Source organism: Microcebus murinus, chromosome 8 (genome assembly GCF_040939455.1).
Source record: "Microcebus murinus isolate Inina chromosome 8, M.murinus_Inina_mat1.0, whole genome shotgun sequence".
Lineage (NCBI taxonomy): Eukaryota > Metazoa > Chordata > Mammalia > Primates > Cheirogaleidae > Microcebus > Microcebus murinus.
This window is the reverse complement of record NC_134111.1, coordinates 13,987,683-14,008,919: the sequence shown is the minus strand read 5'-3', so window position 1 is coordinate 14,008,919 and position 21,237 is coordinate 13,987,683.

The following is a 21,237-nucleotide window of genomic DNA, read 5'->3' as shown; positions in this document are numbered from 1 at the left end:
CCTCAAAGGCATCACAGGCAATAATCATATTTATGCACTTAATAGCTGGAGAATTGCTAAAATTCATCTTGCCATGTTTTTAGTTTAAATTCAACTTTCAAGTCCCTCACAGTTCCGAGTTGTTATTTTGCATGTTTCTGGCTGCAAGAAACTGAATACAAAATTTGAACTTTTCACTCAATATGTGTGAAAAGTGGACATTCCCTGGGAGTTTGTTATATAGGGCAACTCTCAGGCATTTCCTTGGTCCTCCTGAATCAGAATCTGGACGCTAACAAGATCCCCATGTGAATAACAGGCACATTGAAATATGATAAACACTGGCTTCAATGCTAAAATTTTAATTAATCTCATCACAAGACAGCTAAAGTTGGGTGTTTCTGGGGACAGTTTAACAGATCAATGATGGACTCAAATCCCAGTTTCCTCCCTCCTTTCTACTGCTTTAATCTGTTGTTTGTCCCAGCAATGTCTTCAGATAACTGCAGCTGCCCCAGGCAACACAGAGAAGCTTCTAAGGACAGAGAGTCAGAGGGTGACTCTCTTCATGTTTATCTTTTATCAGGAAATAATAATTTTCTCCGGAAGTCTTAAGGAGAATGTCCCTCAGGTCCCTTTGTACTGTGCAGGCTTTGATTGTAAGCCTCCCTCCTTAGGGAGGCTAGAAAGTTATATGTCTGAAACTACGATCTCTTTAGTGGGGATCAAAGAAGGAAAAAGTGTAGGAGGATGAATGTAAGATGGATGCACAATATATGGCACAGAAGAGGCAGGTATAGCCTACCCATGGCAATAGGATCCTGCATGTATGCATGTCATCTAGTGGCATACCTCAAGATACTGAGCAGTGAGGGTTGAGTGTTTTAAACAGACCCAATTCTCCTCCCTGAAACCCTGAACGTCTGCGTTATCCTCTCTTCTGAGAGTTAGTACCCACTCTTCCCTAGTCGACATTTTCTATTTTCACCTCTGGTCTTCATCGTTGACACGTTTTGCAGTGCAGGCAGGCACTTCTGGAATTTGATTGCTGTGCTAGCAGCCCCATTTTGTAGGCTTTATTTGCTCTAACACGATTTATGATGCCTTGATTATCTCCGTATGGCCTGAATTGCTAGGCACACCATTAATTCTCCTGATTGATGGATTGTGTAAGGCATACACCAATGGAAAAAGACAAGACCTGACAGGGCAACACAGGTAACACAGCCTCCCCGTCCATATGCACTTTTAATGGATGTAATTCTCATTACACTCCAGCTCTCTATACTTTAGGACATCATGTGTAACTTTTAATGATCTGTATGGTGTAATTGGATTTCAAGCCCTTGGGGAGAACAAATTGCAAATTCCTTTGCTCGGATAAATGGGAAATGTTAACTTCAAGGTTGACTTCAAATCATGCAATAACACAAAAATATTCTGCACCTACTATGTGCCAAGTACTATGCTGTATGATACAGCATTCGGATGCTTTTCAAACACTTAACCTAATAAACACATCTAAAGTATAGACACATGTTTTACTCCAAATGTTATAGCTAAATGGGCCATGATTTACTAAATAGTATCAACATATTCAATTATTTTTTGCTTTCATTCAACCACTGGTAATTCTTGCCTAGTTGAATATACTATTCCCTTGTACCTACCCCCTTTGAATAAATATAATAAATCTACTTATTTTAACTAAGGCAAAAGGGCTTCATAGCCCACTATTACATTGAAATCAGTTGGTCTATATGCAGCTTCCCATCCCACTCTCTATTTTAGAGAAATTTATAGTAAAGCCCTGACATTGTCTGAGAATTATTTTTTAGTTCAAATCACCTATGGCAGAGGGACATTGATTAAACATGCTTTGTTTTGTTATTTTGTGATGTGTTGGTTTATTTTAACTGAACTTGTCAATGGTGGGAAAAAAATCCACATCTCATGGGAAAATTAATATTTCCAGAAAGTAAAATAAAAATAAATAAATGAATGAAATGCCCTGCTGCCGCTAGCCCCAGACCTGACTTTGGGTCTCAGTTGTGTCTCTACTCAGCTTGGATTGAGAACCAGCCTTTTTCTTTGTGCTTTCCTGACCTTCCTTCATTGTGCTTTCCTCATTCCTCCAACCCAGGAAACCATATAATTAGTTTTTCTTTTGTCTCGACTTGATAGGTATCAGTGAAGGGAGTTAAAATGTTTGATATTTAAAATTATATTTTTAACTTCATCTGGACTCCATACAATATGTTAAAATTTTCTTTAATTCATCATTATTCACTTTTCTATCAAATTCTAGTACATCTTTCTAAATTATTTTCAATTATTCTCAAGTCCCAAATCCCCCTACCTCATTATTCTATTTCATTGCATATAATGCCTCATATATATGCACTTTTTAATATGTATATTTATATTATACCCTACTTGGTTTGTACTTTGCTAGGGAAATAAGATTATAAGAATAAGAAGAGCTAACATTCACTAGTTGCTTAATTTGTACCAGCTCTTAGGATACGTTCATGAATAGACTTATTTAACCTTTAAAACAGTTACTAGTTAAGGATGATCACTATCCCAAGTTTTACATGAGAAAACTGCAAACTTAACAAATTTAAATAAGTTATGAAGGGCCAGTGGATTAGTCTCAGTAAGACACCCTAGTTAGTGCAACAAAAGAAAGAAAAAAACAAATTTCAGTATATTAAGAAAATAAAGCTTTATTTCTCACTCACATGATGTTACATATGGGCAGGTGAGAGCTATTTTACATGTGCCATCTGGAGCATGTGGCCTCCATGCAGTAACCTCAAGGGCAGAGAAGGTTGAAGGAGACACATAATGCCAGCTTTCCATTGCCATCTCTCTGAAGTGACACATATCACATCTGCTTGTAGTCTATTATTCAGGACAGCTCTCAGAGTCCCAACCTAACAGCAAAAGGGTTGGAAAATGCAGGGGAACAAATGGAGAATTTAGTGAGCACTAGCTGTCACTGTCACAGTCCACCATCTGGACATCAGATATTTTACTTGCTCCTGCAATTCCGTTATATATAAAGCACAATCAGCTCCAACCCCCAAAACATAACCCCAATCCCTCTAGCTCAAAGCCCAGGATTTCTGGGTGTTGTAAAGTAGTCTTTATAGTAAGTCCATATAAAACATCTTTTGGGCTGAAGAACTTTGAACTTTAAAACTATTTTATGTCCTCCAGGCTCCTTATACACAACAACGGAATAAGGATGAAATAATCAAAATAAATAGTGCCATTGGAGAGGGAATGAATGGGTAAGTCTGCCTTAGGGAACAACGCAACCGTTGTAACCCACCTCTTACCTATAGACAGATGGGGACCCAAAAATCTTCTTAAACCTTAAACAAATGCTATTTCATATGGGCTCACATATATTTAATGTTGAAAAATTAGTAAGTATCTTATTTACTTAACTTTCAATCAGGTCTAAAGCCAGAAATTTATTTTATAAAGAAAAGAAATTTATTTCATATAGTTCTGGAGGCTGGGAAGTCCAATATCAAAGGGCGAGCATCTGGCTGGCTTCTGGTGAGAGCCTCATGCTGCCTCTTACCCAAGACATCAGAGGGCCAGAGGGGAGCAGCAGAGCCAAGCTGGCTGTTACAACAGACACTCTCCTGTCATAACCCATTAATCCATTCACCCATTCATTCATGAATGGGTGAGTTCATTTGTGAGGGAAGAGCCCTCCCAACCCAATCGCCTCTTAAAGGGCCCACCTCTTACTTAGGTTACATTGGGGATTAAATTGCAACATGAGTTTTGGAGGATACAAACATTCAAACCATAGCATGCATTATTTTAAAATCTGCACTATCTTTTGAAGGATAGGGTGTGAGACCTTCTTTAACTATCCCTCAATATATTAAGAGCCAATTTAAGACTATTGGTATCCATAAAAAGGAAAAAAATCATACCCTCAATCTCATCTCTACCTTCATCTCCTATTCAAAGGAATGATTTTACCAGGACTTTGTGGTCTGAGCTTTATTTATTCATGTCATTTTCTGTTTATAATCAATAAATGTGACATTATGAACCTTGAAAAGACTCAAATATCTAGACTCTCTCTATGACATTTTCTTACATTTATTTTTAATGAAATATAATTCACATACCATACAATTCACCCACTTAAAGTATACAATTCAGGGTTCTGTGGTATATTCACAAAGTTGTGCAAAATTTACCACTGTGTTCACCTCCTCCAAAAATATTTCTATAACCTTTTGCAGTCACCTTCTGTGTCTCCCTTTCCCCAGCCCCCAACAACCACCGATCTCTCTTTTTCTAAAAATTTGCCTATTCTGAACATTTAACAAAAATGGACTTACATAATATATTCACATTAGTGATTGGCTTCTTTCATTTAACATGATGCTTTCAAGACTGATCCACACTAAAGCATGAATCAATCCTTCATTCTTTTGTATGACTAAATGATAATCTATTGCATGTATATACCACATTTTCTTTATCCATGTATCAGATGGTGGGCATTGGGTTTTGGCCACTTATAAGTTACTATGAATAGTGCTGCCATGCACATTTGTATGCACATTTTTGTGTGGACATGTTTTCAAATGTCTTGGCTATGTACCAAGAGGGAAATTACTTGCTCATATGGTAACTATTCATAACTTTAGGAACTGCCAAACTATTTTCCAAAGTGTCTGCACTATTTTTCATTGCCACCAGAAAGGTATGAAGGCTACAATTTCTCCACATCCAGCTCACACTTGTTATTTTTTTATGTTTATTTATTATAGCCATCTTCCTTGTGTGAAGTATCACATTGTAGCTTTGATTTGCATTTCCCTAGTGCTGAAACATATTGAGAATCTTTGTGTTTACTGGGCATTTGTATATCTTCTTTGGAGAAATACCTAATATTATTTTTATACATTTTTGTTTTGCATCTTGCCTTTTTATTGATACATAATAATTATACATATTTATGAGGTATATGTGATATTTTGATAAATGCATACAATGTGTAATGATCAAATCAGGGTGTTTAAAATGTTTATAACCTCAAACATTGATCATTTCTTTGAGTAGGGAATATTTAAAATTTTCTCTTCTAGCTATTTTTAAATACACAACAAATTATTAACTACAGTCACCCTACTGTACTATCAAACAATGGAAATTGTTCTATTTATATGACTGTATATTTGGCCCCATTAACCAACATCTCTTCACCCTTCACCTGCCGCCCAGCCCTTGCCAGCCTCCGGTGACTGACATTCTAATTCTGTCTCCATGTCAACATTTTTAGCTCTCACAGGTGACTGACAACATGTGATGTTTTTCTTTCTGTGCCTGGCTTATTAAACCTACCATAATAAGCTCCAGTTCCATCCAAGCTGCTAAAAATGATAGAATTTTATTCTTTTTTATGGTTGAATAGCATTCCATTGCATGCATATACCACATATTCTTTTTTCATTCATTCCTTGATGGACACTTAGGTTGATGCCATGTATTGGCTACTATGAATAGTGCTGCAATAATCCTGGGGCTACATGAATCTTTTTGATATACTGATTTCCTTTTCTTTGCATAAATATCCAGTACTGGGATTGCTGGATCATATGGTAATTCTATTTTTAGTTTTTTGAGAAACCTCCATATTATTTACATTCCCACCAAAAAAGTATAAGAGTCTCCTTTTCTCTGCTTACTCACCAGTGTTTGTTAGTTTTTGCCTTTTTGATATTAGCCATTTTAACTGGGGTGAGATGGTATCTTCCTGTTGTTTTGATTTGCATTTCTTTGATGATTATGGATGTTGAGCTTTTTTTTTTTTTCATATACCTATTGGCTTTTCGTATGTCTTCTTTTGAGAAATGTCTATTCAGATACTATGCCCACTTCTTAATAGAATTATTATTATCATTTTTCACTGTTGTTTGAGTTCCTTGTTTATTCTGGTATTAGTACTGTGACAAATGAATAGCTTGCAAATACTTTCTTCTATTCTAGATTATTTCTTCACTTTGTTGATTGTTTCCTTTGATGTACAGAAACTTTATAGTTAAATATAGTCTTGTTTTTCTATTTTTGTTCTTGTTGCCTATCCTTTTCAAGTCTTAACTATAAAATCTATGTCTAGACCAATGTCCTGAAGTGCTTCCCTTCTGTTTCCTTCTAGTAGTTTTATAATTTGGGGTCTTATTTTTACATTTTTAATTTATTTTGAGTTTATTTTGGTATATGATAAAAGACAGGGGTCTATGGTATATGATAAAAGACATACTTCTCTATATGGATGTCCAGTTCTGACAGAACCATTTATTGAAGAGGATGACTTTCCCCAATGTATGTTCATGGTACCTTTGTTGAAAATCAGTTGGCTGTAAATACATGGATTTATTTCTGGATCTGTTCTGTTCTATTGGTTTATGTGTCTGTTTTTATATGAATACCATGCTGTTTTGGTTACTACAGCTTTGTAGCATATTTTGAAGTCAGGTAGTATAACTCCAGCTTTGTTCTTTTTGCTCATTACTGCTTTGGCTATTCAGGATCTTTTATGGTTTCATATAAATTTTAGGATTGCTTTTGTTCTATTTCTGGGAAATGTGTAATTGGCATTTTGATAGAAATTGGATTGCATCTATAGGTTGTTTTGGGTAATATGGCCATTAAAAAATATTAATTCTTCAAGGCTGGGCATGATGGCTCACACCTGTATTCCCAGCACTTTGGGATACCAAATAGGAGGACCCCTTGAGGAAAGGGGTTCAATACCAGCCTGGGAAACATAGCAAGACTCCCATCTCTACAAAACATATTAAAACATAGCCAGGTAAGGTGGTGCACACCTATAGTACCACCTACTCAGAAGGCTGAGGTGGGAGGATCTCTTGAACTCAGGAGATGACGGTTATATTGAGATATGACTGTACCACTATACTCCAGCCTGGGTGACAGAGTGAGATCCTGTCTCAGTAATATAATAACATTAATAATAATTCTTCAAATCCATGAACATGTGATATTTTTCCATTTGTTTGTATCCTCTTCAGTTTCTTTTTTCAGTGTTTTGTAGTTTTTCTTGAGAAGTATTTCTCCTCCTTGGTTAAATTTATTATTAGATATATTTTTTTGTAGTTATTGGAAATAGGAATGCTTTCTTGATTTATTTTTCAGCTAGTTTATTATTGGTATATAATAAATGCTATCAATTTTTTATGCTGCTTTTGTATCCTGTAACTGTACTGATTTATTTACCAGAGCTAACCATTTATAGGTGGAGTGTTTAGGTTTTTCTATATATAATCTAAGGTAATGTCACCTGCAAAGAGAGGCAATTTAACTTCCTATTTTCCAGTTTGGATGCCTGTTATTTCTTTCTCTTGCTTGATTGTTCCAGTTAGGACTTCCCATATTATGCTGAATAACAGTGGTAAAAATGGGCATCTTTCTCTTGTTTTAGTTCTTAGGGAAAAGGTTTTTTAGATATTCTACATTCAATATGATGTCAGCTCTGGGTTTGTCATATATGGTCTTTATTATATTAAGGCACATTCCTCCTTTGCCTTATTTGTTGAGAGTTTTTATCAGGAAGCAATATTGAATTTTACCCAATGACTTTTTTGTGTGCACTGAGATAATCATATGGTTTTTGTCATTCATTCTGGTGATATGATATGCTAAATTTATTGATTTGTGCATATTTAATCATCTTTATATGCTTGAGATAAGTCCCACTTGATCGTGGTATATTATCTTTTAGCATGTGTTGTTGGATTCAGTTTGTTAGCATATTATTGAGGATTTTTTCATCAATTCTCTCCTCTTCTGGTTTTTGGAATAGTTAGTGAAGAAATGGTGTTAGTTCTTCTTTAGAAGTTTGATAAAATTTAGCAGTGAAACCATCTGGTTTTGGGCTTCTTTTTGCTGGCAGAATTTTTATTACTGATTCAATCTTGTTACTTGTTATTGTTCTGTTCAGGTTTTCTATTTCTTCTTAGTTCAATCTCAGTGGGTTCTATGTGTCCAGGAATTGATCCATTTCCCTTAGGTTTTGCAATTTGTTGGTATATAGTTGTTTATAGTAGTCTCTAAATGATCCTTCATATTTCTGTGGTATTAGTTATGATGTCTCTTTTTCATCTCTGATTTTATTTATTTGGATCTTTTCTCTTTTTGTTTTTGTAGTCTAGCTAGAGATTTATGCATTTAGTTTCTCTTATCTAAAAAACAATTTTCTTTGTGTGGACTCCTTTCACTGTGTGTGTGTCTATTTCATTTAGCTCTTCTTTAACATCTATAATTTCTTTCCTCTGAATGGATTTGGATTTGGTCTGTTCTTGTTTTTCTAATTCCTTGAGGTACATAATTAGATTACTTATTTGAAATCTTTCTACTTATTTTCAATGTAGGTATTTATTGCTATCAGCTTCCCTTTAAGCAACACATTTACTGTGTTCCATAGATTTTTGGTATGCTGTGTTTTCATTTTCATTTGTTTCAAGAAATTTTTAAATCTCTTTTTAATTCCTTTATTGATCCATTGGTTATTAAGGAACATGTTGTTTAATTTAAATATGTTGGTCTAGTTTCCAAGTTCCCTCTTGCTATTAATTTCTAGTTTTATTTCATCGTGGTCAGAAAAGATATTTGATATAATTTCAACACTTTTAACATTTGTTCAGTATTTTTTGTGACCTAAGATACAATCTATTCATCTATTCTGTAAAAGTTCTATATGCTAATGAAAAAAATATGTATTCTGCAGCAGTGGGTCAATTGTTATGTAAATATAAGTTAGGCCTATTAGGTCTAGTACCTGGTTTAACTCTGATGTTTCTTTGTTTATTTTCTTTCTGGAGGATATGTCCATCACTGTAAGTGGTTTGTTTAAGTCCCCTGCTATTATTGTATTGCAGCCTATTTCTCCCTTTACATCTATTAAATGTTTGTTTTATATAATTGGGAGCTCCACTGATTGCTGTATAGATATTCATAAATATTATACCTTTTTGCTGAATTGAATTTTTATCATTGTATAGACATCTTCTTTGTGCCTTTTTTGCAAACTTTGATTTGTAGACCATCTTATCTGACATAAGTCTATATGCTCTTTTTTTTTGGTAACTAGAATATCTTTTTCCATCCCTTAGCTTTTAGTCTGTATATCTTTATAGATAAAGTTTTTTTTTTTTTTTGTAGGCAGCATATAGTTGGTTCTTGTTTTTTTATTCTTGCAACCACTCTATGCCTTTTAATTAGAGAATTTAGTCCATTTACATTCAGTGTTATTATTGATAAGTAAGGACTTACTACTACCATTTTGTTTCTTGTTTTATGGTCATTTTGTAACTTGTATATTCCTTTATATTCTTACTGTCTCCCATTGTTGTTAAGTGATTTTCTCCGGTAGTAGATTTCAATTCATTGTTTTTTATTTTTAATGATTTACCATAGGTTTTTGCATTGTGGTTATCATGAGGCTTAAAAAAACACCTTATAGATATAAAAAGTTATTTTAAAGAGATGAAAACTTCTCTAAGATAGAGAATAGAATAGAAACAAAGAAAAAAATGAAAAAAAAAACCCAAACTCTATATACTTTAACTACATACCTCTCCCAGTTTTACTTTATTTTTTCAATTTATATCTTTTTATATTCCTAGCTCTTGAAAGGTTGTTATAGTAACTATTTTTGATAGATTTGTCTTTTGAGATTCATGCAAAAGTATAGGTGAATTGCTCAACTCATTTGCAATATTAGAATATTCTGGGTTTGTCTGTATATGCAATTTTATCTATGGGTGTTATACCTTCAAAAAAATTTTTTTGCACATTAGTTTGTTTGTTTGTTGTTTGTTTGTTTCAGATTAAAGAACTCCCTTTAGCATTTCTTGTAAAATAGATCTGGAGCTGGTGAATCTCTTAGACTTTGTTTGTCTAGAAAAGGCTTTATCTTTCCTTCATACTTGAAGGATAACTTTGCTGGACACAGTAGTCCTGGATGACAGTTTTTTCTTTCAGGTTTCTTAAAATGTGGTCCTGCTCACTCCTAGCATGTATGGTTTCTGTTGAGAAATCTATAGTCAGAAAAACCAGAGCTTCTTTATATGCTATTTGCTTCTTTTCTCTTGCTGCTATTGAGATCCTCTCTTTGCCCTTAACCTTTACGAGTGTGATTATTATATGCCTTGGGCTAGTCTTATATGAATTGAATCTGTTGGTGATCCCTGACCTTCTTAGACCTGGATATTAATATTTTTTCAGGTTGTAGAACATTTTTTGTTATTATTTTTTTTTTTTATGCCTTTCTAAGCCTTGTTCTTAATCAACTTCTTCTTGTGCCCTCATAGTTTTTAGATTTGGACATTTTAGGTTTTTTGTTTATGTTTTTGTTTTTGTATATTGTATGTGATTTTCATTACTATTTGTTTATTTATTTATTCTTTGCTTTGACTATGTATTTTCAAATATCCTGTGTCCAGACTCTTTGATTCTTTCCTCTGCTTGATCCATTCTGCTGTTTACAGACTTTAATGAATTTTTCAGTTCATCAAATGCTTTTCTAAAGTCCAAGATTTGGGTTTAATTTATTATTATTATTATTTCAATCTCTTTGTTAAATTTCTCCAAAAATTTCTGAATTTCTTTTCTGTGTTATTTTCAAGATTGCTCGGTTTTTGTAAAACTGCAATTTCAAATTCTTGGTCACTGAGTTCACATATGGGAATCTTATTAAGGTAAGTTACTATTTCCTAGGTTTGTCTATTTTAGGAAGTCATGATTTACTATTTACTATTGTATCTTGTGGATGTACATATAGGTATTTGCATTGAAGGATTAGTTATTTATTTTACTTTTTCTATTTATCTTGTTTTGGTTTTTATTAGATATGTTTGCTTAGAGATTATTTGTAATTTACCTGTTGATTTATTTTTTTCCTTGCTAGTTTGTTGTTTCCTTTTAGGCACTAGATGGTGCCATAAAGCCAGATTTGCTGAAGTTCTAGCAAACAATTCAAAGTGCCACCTCTCCTAAATGAGGGAAGTCTCAGAGTGAACATTTTTGTATTGTAAGAAGACTGTGAGTTTGTTCCCAGGGGACCTGTGAGATGTTTCTACAACAGTGTGTTGCTGCTGAACCTCTTATTTTGCATCCCCTTTGGCTTAGCCACAGAACAGAGATTCTGGGGCTAGAGACTGTAATCCCTATTGTTCCTGGTTTCTTTGGGGATATTTCTCTCTTCAGGCTCTTTCAATGATTCCTGTGAGTTGTGGAAGGGACAATTATACTTCTGGGAAACCCAGTATGTTGGGGCAGCTGGCTGTCTTCCTTGATCTTACATTTTCCCATGCAGAAACCACGATCTGGGAGAAATTTTTCATGCATATTCTTTTGGGAAGAGTTTGTGAGAGGGGCTTGTGGATATGGAAGCTCAATTCTCTTACCATCTGCTCAGAATCTTTTCAATTCTCTGTGGCCTCAGGTCCTTTCTCACCCTTATATATGGATTCTGGGATATTGCTGGTAATAATTTTGAGCTGCTCATTTGTTTTTTGTTTTCTGTGTGGGTAGTGAATCCTGTTTGCTTCTAGGCCACCATTTTAGAACCAGAAGTTCTCCTTCATTTTTAAAATATAGCTTTGCTGGGTATAATATTCTTGCTTGACAGTTTAATGTTTCTTTCAGCACTTTGAAAGTAGCATTCCATGTTTTCTTTGTCTGTAATGTTTTTGCTCAGAAATTCATTGTCAGTTTGTGGGTTTTTCATTGTATGTGACTTAATATTTACTCTTGCTGTTTTTAGGGAACTCTGTCTTTGAAGTTTGATTATAATGTGCCTTGGAGAAGACATTTTTGGGTTGAATTTATTTGGGTATTTTTGAAATTCCTGTATCTAGATGTCTATATCTCTTGTAGGACTTGGGAATTTTTCAACTATTAATTTGGTAAACTACTTTACTATGCTTTTCTCCATCTCTTTTTCTACTATAACTCAGTAGTTCAAAAATATGGTCACTTTATGGTGCCATACATATCACATAGAATCTTTTCATTTTCTTTTTTCTTTCTTTCTTTCTTTTCCTTCCTTCCTTCCTTCCTTCCTTCCTTCCTTCCTTCCTTCCTTCCTTCCTTCCTTCCTTCTTTTTTCCCTCCTTTCTTCTTTCTTTCTTTGTTTTCTTTCTTTTCTTTTTTTTTCTTTCTCTCTCTTCTTTCTTTCTTTCTTTCTTTCTTTCTTTCTTTCTTTCTTTCTTTCTTTCTGTGACTAGGCTACTTTAAAAGTTTAGAAATTCTTTCTTCTTCATGATCTAGTTGATTGTTGAGTGTTTTGATTGTATTTTATATGTTACTTACTGAATTCTTCAGTCCCAGGATTTCTAGGGTTTTTTTCCTCCTCATGATATCTATCTCTTTATTGAATCTCTTGTTCAGATCATGAATGTTTTCCTAATTTCTTTGTATTTCTTATCTTTTGTATCTCACTGAGTTTCTATAATATTATTCTGAATTGTTTTTTAGGTGATTCGTAGATTCTTTCCCCCTTTTGGGATCTGTTAGTGGAGAAGTCTTGTGTTATTTTGGAGGTGTCATGTTTCCATGCTTAGTCATATTTCTTGTATCCTTACATTGATATCTGCAAATGTGGTGTAACAGTCATTTCTTCACATTTTATGGATTGGCTTTTGTAAGAAAGTACTTTTATTCATATATATATAGTCTTCCTTTTGCTTTTTTTTATACCACTGCTAATATCAAATACATTGTTTGGTTTTGATTATGTATTCCACTTTTATTTTTGGAATTATGGATGTGCTTTGTCATTTAATATATTTCTAGACATTGTCCATGTGCCTATTCTTTTGCTTTCCTGACAGATATACTTATTTTTATCCAAATTCAGACACATTTTAAAATGATGCTCCTTTCATATCTTATCCAAATTCTCCTTCCTATGGTAATATCTATTAGAAAAATAGAAAAATATAGTGATGATATTTGGATTGCCCAATCTGCACTTACTCAAATTAGGGCTAATATTTTACTGGTAAATACAGCTAGTTTTAAATTATATCTGCTCTTTTGATAAGAAATAAGTTCTGATTAACTGATGAACATGCCTTATCTACAATTAAATATTTTAAATATTATTGATGTAAAAACTGACTTTATATTATTATTTTATTTAGATAAGTTGAAGGATACTTGAAAAGAGAGATAAGATAAAAAGATTGAATGTTGCCTGATGTTTTGCTATTTACAAATGAGTATTTTTCTCCATTGTAAATGAATTTAAGTTGTTGCCAGATTTTTTTCCTCATCAAATTTTCATATGCATGTAAGATAGAAATCATTTGTTTGAAAAAAAGTAGCATTATTCAATCAGATATAATGAAGGAACTACTCAATTTGCAGCATAAATCTTAAATTGTGAGAGCATATTTTTATTCCAGACCTCAAAGCAAAACTTAAATATTCAAATACATTCTGTAAGATCCTTGAGTAAACACATCATCTTTATACATCTTTGCACTCCTGAGATTTAATAGAGATTGACATTCAGAAGGTACTCTATAAAGGTGTTTTGATTTGCTAAAATGAGAGACCTACTTGAATTAGTAAAAACTACATTCAAACATGTATACTGAAAATATGTTTTATAATTTCATCTGAACATTTAGAAATGCAGTAAAAATTGTGACTTGCGGCAGGAAAGACTTATCCCACCTCTTAGAAATGTAATTGGAAATACAATTGAGCTAATTGATTGACTTTTTTGTGAAAATGGCAGGCTCCCCACTTCACCAATTTCTAGATGGAACACTTTAGTCTGAAAAATATAATTTCTTGTTTGAACAATATTTTAAAAAAATAGATTAGTAAAAGCAAATAATTTACGTAAACAAATGAGATATCAAAGACAATCTTGTAAGTCTAATCTTTTATTAAACAAAGATTCATAATTCTGCATCTAAAATGTCAAAGGGGGAAAAATGAGGTATCATTAGTAACTCCTATCTGATGATGTATCTTATTTAATTTATGATATATTTATATATATTCACATGTCTACATTTTTTAACAAGTGAAAAATAACAAAGTAATAAAAAAATAAAAATGTAAATGGAAGAAAGAGAACAACAGAAAGCCAGAGAAAGGAAGGAGTCAGGAAGGGAGGTGGGAAAGGAGGGAATGAATAAGGAAGAAAAGAAGGAAGAGAGAAGAAACAAAGAAGGAAAGAAAGAAAGACTCAAAAATAATAACATGTTTGTGAAGAAAATATTTCAACTGAATGAAATAAGAACAAAATTAAAATGTTTCATGTAGGAGGAAGTTTATAGGTTAATAAGTAAAGGAAAGGATAGAGGTCAAAGGAAATTCAGCAAAAAACAAACAAACAAACAAAAAGCCACAAGTGACATTGCTATATAAGAGATTTCAGAGACTGAAAAAAAATCAAAACAAAACTCTGAAAGCTATTCAATAAAAGAAAAAATAAAGGACAAAATCTTTGGTTTACCCCATACCTTGATCTGCTCTTACTATATTTCCATAGAGGGTTATCTAGAAACGAGTTTTCTCTTTTCATTTTCACCCCTTAATGTAGAACGACTTTGACCATTACTTTTTTCAGATGTATCAAATGTATCATTTTCAAGTATAGTCACTATATTTAACTACATTTGCAAATTATTTCCAAATAGATATCTTAGGAGAGCAGCTTTGTAGAAGACAGTATAATTTCACATCAAACAAATAAGTGGCTTTAATATGCTTAAATATTTCACTGTGATCTTATTTAAATTCATATTTTGCATAGTGCTTTTGAAGGGATAAACCAGTGCCAAAACTAGGTCTTTTCCCCATCCGAGTAATACAAAGACAAATTATTACCATAGAGCAATTCAAATTTATGGACCAGGATGGCAGAGGAGGATCATGAGTTTGCAGAAACATTTTGAGAGTACGTGGGAAGGAGTGTCGACTGTTATGAAAACTGTTCTCTTCCAACCAGTTCCAGGATCTTGCCAGGCTATGTTAACCAATTTGAACATGTTTTCTTCTTGTCTATAAACTTGGAGTAGAGAATGAGTTTGATTGTCTTAAGTGTTAAAATCACTATTTAGAATTGTTACATGGGTACTCGACATTCTGTGTTAGAATAGAAAGCTCTAAAGAAAAGGTCAATCCTCAATTGCGAAGAGTAAGTAGATGATGGTCCCATGTGGTTTGGGGAGTGTAATGGCCTCCTGATTAAAATGCCTCATCTGCTCCTCTGGAACATTTAAATTCTCCACCATTGAAACTGTTCCTTCAGATTAAGTCATTGTCTCTGAAAGGTCTCCATAGAAATGAAAACAGACATTATAAAGAAAAACACATTTACACTAACATGAAAGCATTGATATAAAGAGGAAAAAAAGAGGAGGCAGGTAGGACAAGAGACTGTCAGGAAATTCCGATAGAACTAGTCTGTCTGGGAAAGGAAGGCCTAGCAGGTATAGAATGATAACTTCATGACAGTGAGATAAAACAGTGTTTTGAATACTGGGGGTAAGAAAAATATGGGATTATCTGGTATTCCATTTACTGGAGGATGGGGATTATCAGTGTGTATCTAGTTGCTTTGGCAAACAAGGCATGCCATCATGCTATCCATCGCTAACAGCTTCCTTACTGATTCTTCTGTCCTTCACCTGCCTTCCAAATGCTTCCATTGCAACATTGACGGTTCCTCTCTGACAAGTTTAGAGTCTCACTGAATTTTTTTTATTCTCTTCTGTTCCATTATTAATGCTAAAGGCTACTTTGTAAATATTTTACCCACATAAAAACCAACTCTTTTGTCATAGCAATTTTCCTAGGGCTTACGACGACTCCTCTTTATGCATTATCTTGTAATAGGCTTTTGATGTTAAACAATGGATTTTATGCAAGTGATACTAAATATATATTTGTTGAATAAATGAACTGTAGCAAGATGTCCAGTGTAACATTTTAGTGATCTGATAATATGAACTTCACCAATACTAAAAGAGACAAGTTACAATATGCAAAGGACTTAGTGCTTGGAACATAGATCTTTACTTTTATATAAGGAAATCAGTAAGTCAATTATTATGAAGTGGTGAAATAAATTATTTTCTTAAAAGTATTTATGATCTCTCCAACCAAAGCCACCTATTTTGATTATTATGGATTTTGATTCATCTATTGAATATCTTTGAGGTTTCACACAGCATCTGACAAATATAAACAGCCAATAAGTATATATAGATTGATTAGGCATATTCACAAACATGATAATTTATATTTATTTTCTGACCAATGTATCAATTTCTATAGAATCTTAATGCATTTTCATTGTTTATATCTCTTATTAATGTCATATGCTGAGTATCCCTACTGTCATATATGCCGAGTCTCTGGGAAAATGATCTAAACATATGAAATTAATGAGAAGCAGTAACATTTAAATGGTGAGAAGTAGAAGTAAGCTTAAAAAAATAAAAAGAGGATAAAAAGAAATAATGGCCACTACTAAAATTATTTCCATAGCATTTAGAAATCTAAACTATATTATTTATAAAGTTTATAGTGCTAACACAAGTTTTTCTAAACTTGAGTTTTTAGATTTGGTAACTAAGGCTTTGTAGGCTGCAGACTGGAGTTGAATGAAACAAAAGATTAACCTCATTGTTGGTTCAAGCATGGCAGGAAGAAGCCCCAAACAAGAAGAAGTCATAAGTGAGGAAATCTATATAGGAAGACCTTTAGCATGGAAGGTTCTGGGAGTTCGTTCCTACAGGGACTGTTCATTTTTAGCATCTCTTTGAGCAGATAGAAGGTTTTTGGAATATGTAAGTAAACAAATCATTACATTTGGATGGTACAAATATTTAGTAACAATTTACCAAAACATTTATTTAGCCATAATTTATTATCCAACCATTCTAAATAAAAACTTATAAATATTATAAGGATCATATCTGAGAAGGTTAAAGACACAAAAAATGTTCATTATTCAATCATTTCAAATAAAGCAGAAGTTAAAAAACTATCGGAATAATTTATGATGGCTGCTGAATCTATAAAAATAATCCTATTAATTAACCTTTCAAAATAAGGATAAAATATGTAGAACTATAGGGGTATTTGTGAAATGTTTTCCACCCCTTAAATTCTAGTGTTCTAAGAAATAGAACATTTTTAAGGATCAGCACAGCAGAGACAAATATTTTGCTAAAAGCAAAGAAGGATTAAACTGTTGGGTTGACAAAAAGGGAATTCAAATAAATGTCATCATGATATCCTAAAACCAAACACTTGGTGGATATAAACTCAAATTAGTACTAACAATTTAAATTTCATGATCATTCTGCAAACTGCTGGCACAGGATCTAAACTCTGAAATGTCCCAGTTTACTATTTCTTTTTTTTGTTTGTTTCAGCATATTATGGGGGTACAAATTTTAAGGTTGTGTATAATGCCCTTTCCCCACCTCCCCCCACAAGTCTGAGCTTCAAGTGTGACCATCCCCCAGACGGTGTACATCTCACTCATTATGTATGTATATATCCGTCCCCTCCTCCCCTCCCTACCTGCCCAATACCCAATAAATGTAATTCCTATGTGTAGACTTAGGTGTTGATCAGTTAATACCAATTTGCTGGTGAGTACATGTGGTGCTTGTTTTTCCATTCTTGGGATACTTCACTTAGTAGTAAGTGTTCCAGCTCTGACCAGTTTACTATTTCTTAAACGTCTCAGAGTTATATTAGCAAACATCCATGAGGCATACAAACCAAGAGGTTAATTACAGTTTGTTTTAGTTTTGGAATCCCTCTTTCTGATGCCCTTGAGTCATAGAATCACTGAAGGATGCCTCACTGTTCTCACTGTCATTAGCACTTTCCAAAGGACAACCCATGGCTGAGTGTATTTCCTCCCAATTACACAAAATTTGCCAAAACAGTTCTATAATAAGTGTGTCATATCCTCCAGCCACATATTGTCATTTAGTCCTCAATGCTTACTCTTGCCTTCCTATCTCTCTCTCAATCTCTCTCTCTCTCTCTCTCTCTCTCTCTCTCTCTCTCTCTCTCTCTCTCTCTCTCACACACACACACACACACACACACACACACACATTGCCATGGCTTTATCAATGAAAACCGTTAATTTAGCTTAGATCTCTAACTCCTAAATTTATAAGAGCTTCATACCATTCCAAGAGACCTGGTAAGACATTAAGGCCATTCTATTAACTGGCTTCTTCCTGAACCAAATTCCCTATCAGCTTCTTTACCCTTCCTCAAAAGTGAAAGCTTTCACTACAATCTCTTTCAAAACTTTCCACTATTTTATAAGTAAGCAAAATTTGAATATTATTATTGGCACAGCTAGTAGAATATACTACAATAATAACTATTGTTGGGCAACAATTTGTTAGACAAGAATATTTTAGTTGCAAAGTAACATAAAAACTACTTAAGCAGGCTTCAGGGGAAAATAAAGGTTGTGTAATAACAACCACAAGGATATAGACTGTCTCTTTATGGGTTGTACTTTCTATCTTCTTTCTTGGTTTCATTCTCTAACAGCAGTTCCTAACATTATAGGACCCATGTCAAGGCTTCTATCCTATTAGTTTAGCAACCCCAATCAGGACAGAAATTCTCCTTCCTAGTACTTTCAGCAAAATGAGTGTTGATTAGCCTGAAAATGAGTGTACATTGGCCTTTTGAGTTACATGGCCATCCATGGCTCAATTGTTGTACCCAGAGCAATAGTATGCCCGGAATGAATAAGCTTGGTTCTTAAATCATTAGTTGAAGTCAACCATACATAAATCATGTGAGCTAAGAGAAAAGAGGAAGGCATTCCCCACTGGAAAACAGAGGTGTACACAACAAAAGAAGAAGAGATGGTAGACAGCTATGTTCGCCAGTGTTGATAAAACTCCTGATGATGATGTAGTGTCTTCATCTATCCTTTATTATTAAGCAATTGTCCTATTAACAGATGAGGAAGAAAAATAAAAAATAAGAAAAAAGAAAAAGAAAGTTCAAGTTTCTATTTATGATATTTTTCTCAATCCATACCCTTATGACTTAGGTCACACCCTGTCCTTTGAATTGCCTTTTAGAAGTCACTTGCACAATTTCAATAAATATGTTTTCACCTTTCCCAGCATTTGGCCTTGTGGCTTTATATCATCAGTGTAAATGTTATAAGAATTGGAATTTCCATTTGCAAAATGAAGAAAACCTGGTAGTGTATGCTGGTGGAGAATCAATTCTAGAGACAAATAGAATATAACCTCAACATATTACCTTAATGCCTCAGCAAATATCACCTTCTGAAGAGCATCATAAAGAGACGTCACTTCCGCATAGGAAACTCTTCCAGATTAAGAGATTTGAAGAAATTTCCCATGTTATTTTAATTACCTATAGTAAAAAAACTTTTAGTAAAATAATTTTTTAAGTTTATAAAATATGGAGTCCTGGTAAGATTTGGAGATTTATCCATCTACTCCTTTAAAATCCCATTTTTCTATAAGATATAGAGGAAGGAAGTGAAGGCTTGTGAGGACAATCAGGTACACCATGATCTACCCACGTATCTGATGTGAGTTACTCTAACAGTTAATATTTTAGCTCTCTATATTAAAAGATGATAATTCTGTCTACAATGTGATTCTTATAAGGTAGAAATATTGCTATGACCACCCATTGAAAAATTATAAAGTGTTTTATGAATGCAAGGTAGCACTTTATTACTCTTGCAATTATTTTATCATCTCCAATTTCACCATATAAATCTATATGTGGTTAACACATGCCTGTTTCCTACACTCTTCAAAGTCATAAATTCCACTTCACAGCCCCTAAATGGATGCTGATAACACCTAAATCTCTATCTTCAGCCCCAAACTGTCTCTTAATAGTTAGGTGCATATAGCCAACTGCTGATTTAACAGATCTGCAGAGATATCTGATGGGCCTTTCATACTTAGCATGGCCAAAGCAAAATTCAACGCTGTTACTCCAATCTTTTTCTACTTGTGTCATCTCCATTCTAGTACACTGAACCACAAATTACCAGTTGTTCAGGTTAAAAAATCTGTCATTCAGCTTTTATTTTTCTCGTTACTTTATATCCCTTAACTCATCAGCAACATCTCAAAATATATCTACAGCACAAACACTTTTCACCACCTTCACTTCAAACCACTTTGAGAAGGGCTTCCTTCTTTCACTATTACCCTTTTGTCAGGCCACATCCAAGGAAAATAGGCTCAGGTGGTTCATTTTGCATTGATTGTCATACTTTGCAGCATGTGGTACTATTGTCAAAGCAGGTATTTTTAGAGTTGGACCAGGAATTAAGAAGTGCTTTAAGCAAAAGTTCTGCTCAATAAAAGTACTCTATATTTGATCATGACAGGCTAGGCTAACTATATCAGCACTTGCTGAGTGAGTTTCACCATGAGAGTCAGAAATACCGGCGACAAAATCTAAGCAACTCCACAGAAAAAGGATGACATAAAAAGCTATGAAGCAGAAGTATGTGTGTATGTGTTTGTGTTTGTGTGTGTGTATATATTATATCTTTATATATGATTATTAAAAGAGAGAAAGAAAAATAAGAAGTAATTTTAAACAATGCATCCCTATGAAAGATGACTGCTAGGATGGTATTGTGAACTGAATGAGTTTCCAAGTGAAGAACTTCAGTTATACAATTTTTTGAGATTGTTTGGCATTTCCTTCTCTGTTTCTTAAACCACCATTAACTGAGGCAACTCAAACATGTCCATGTTCCTTGTAGCTTGAAACACTAAACTAATGTCATCTAAAACAGTGATTTCGGATGATTTTCAAGCAATCAGAAAGGCTTAGAGGTTATGGAATTGGCAATGGTTCAAATGTGGAGGTGAAACCGTGGTCTGTCTGTGAAGCTGATAGTCTCTTACATAAAAGATGTCCTTGCCAAAGCAGGGCTTTGACTGCAGCTTTGGGAGACTTTCAACGTGTTAAGCAATGTAGACACAGCAGAAATAAAAGTTTGTTCCTCATATATCTGAATGACTATACTAGGAACAACACAAAACAAGCAAACAAACAAAAAATGACTTAGTGTTATATAAACTTATTTTTTTTTCTTTTTGTATCTGATGCTCTGATATAGCTTAAAACTATCTCTTAAAATAAGCAGAGCAGGCC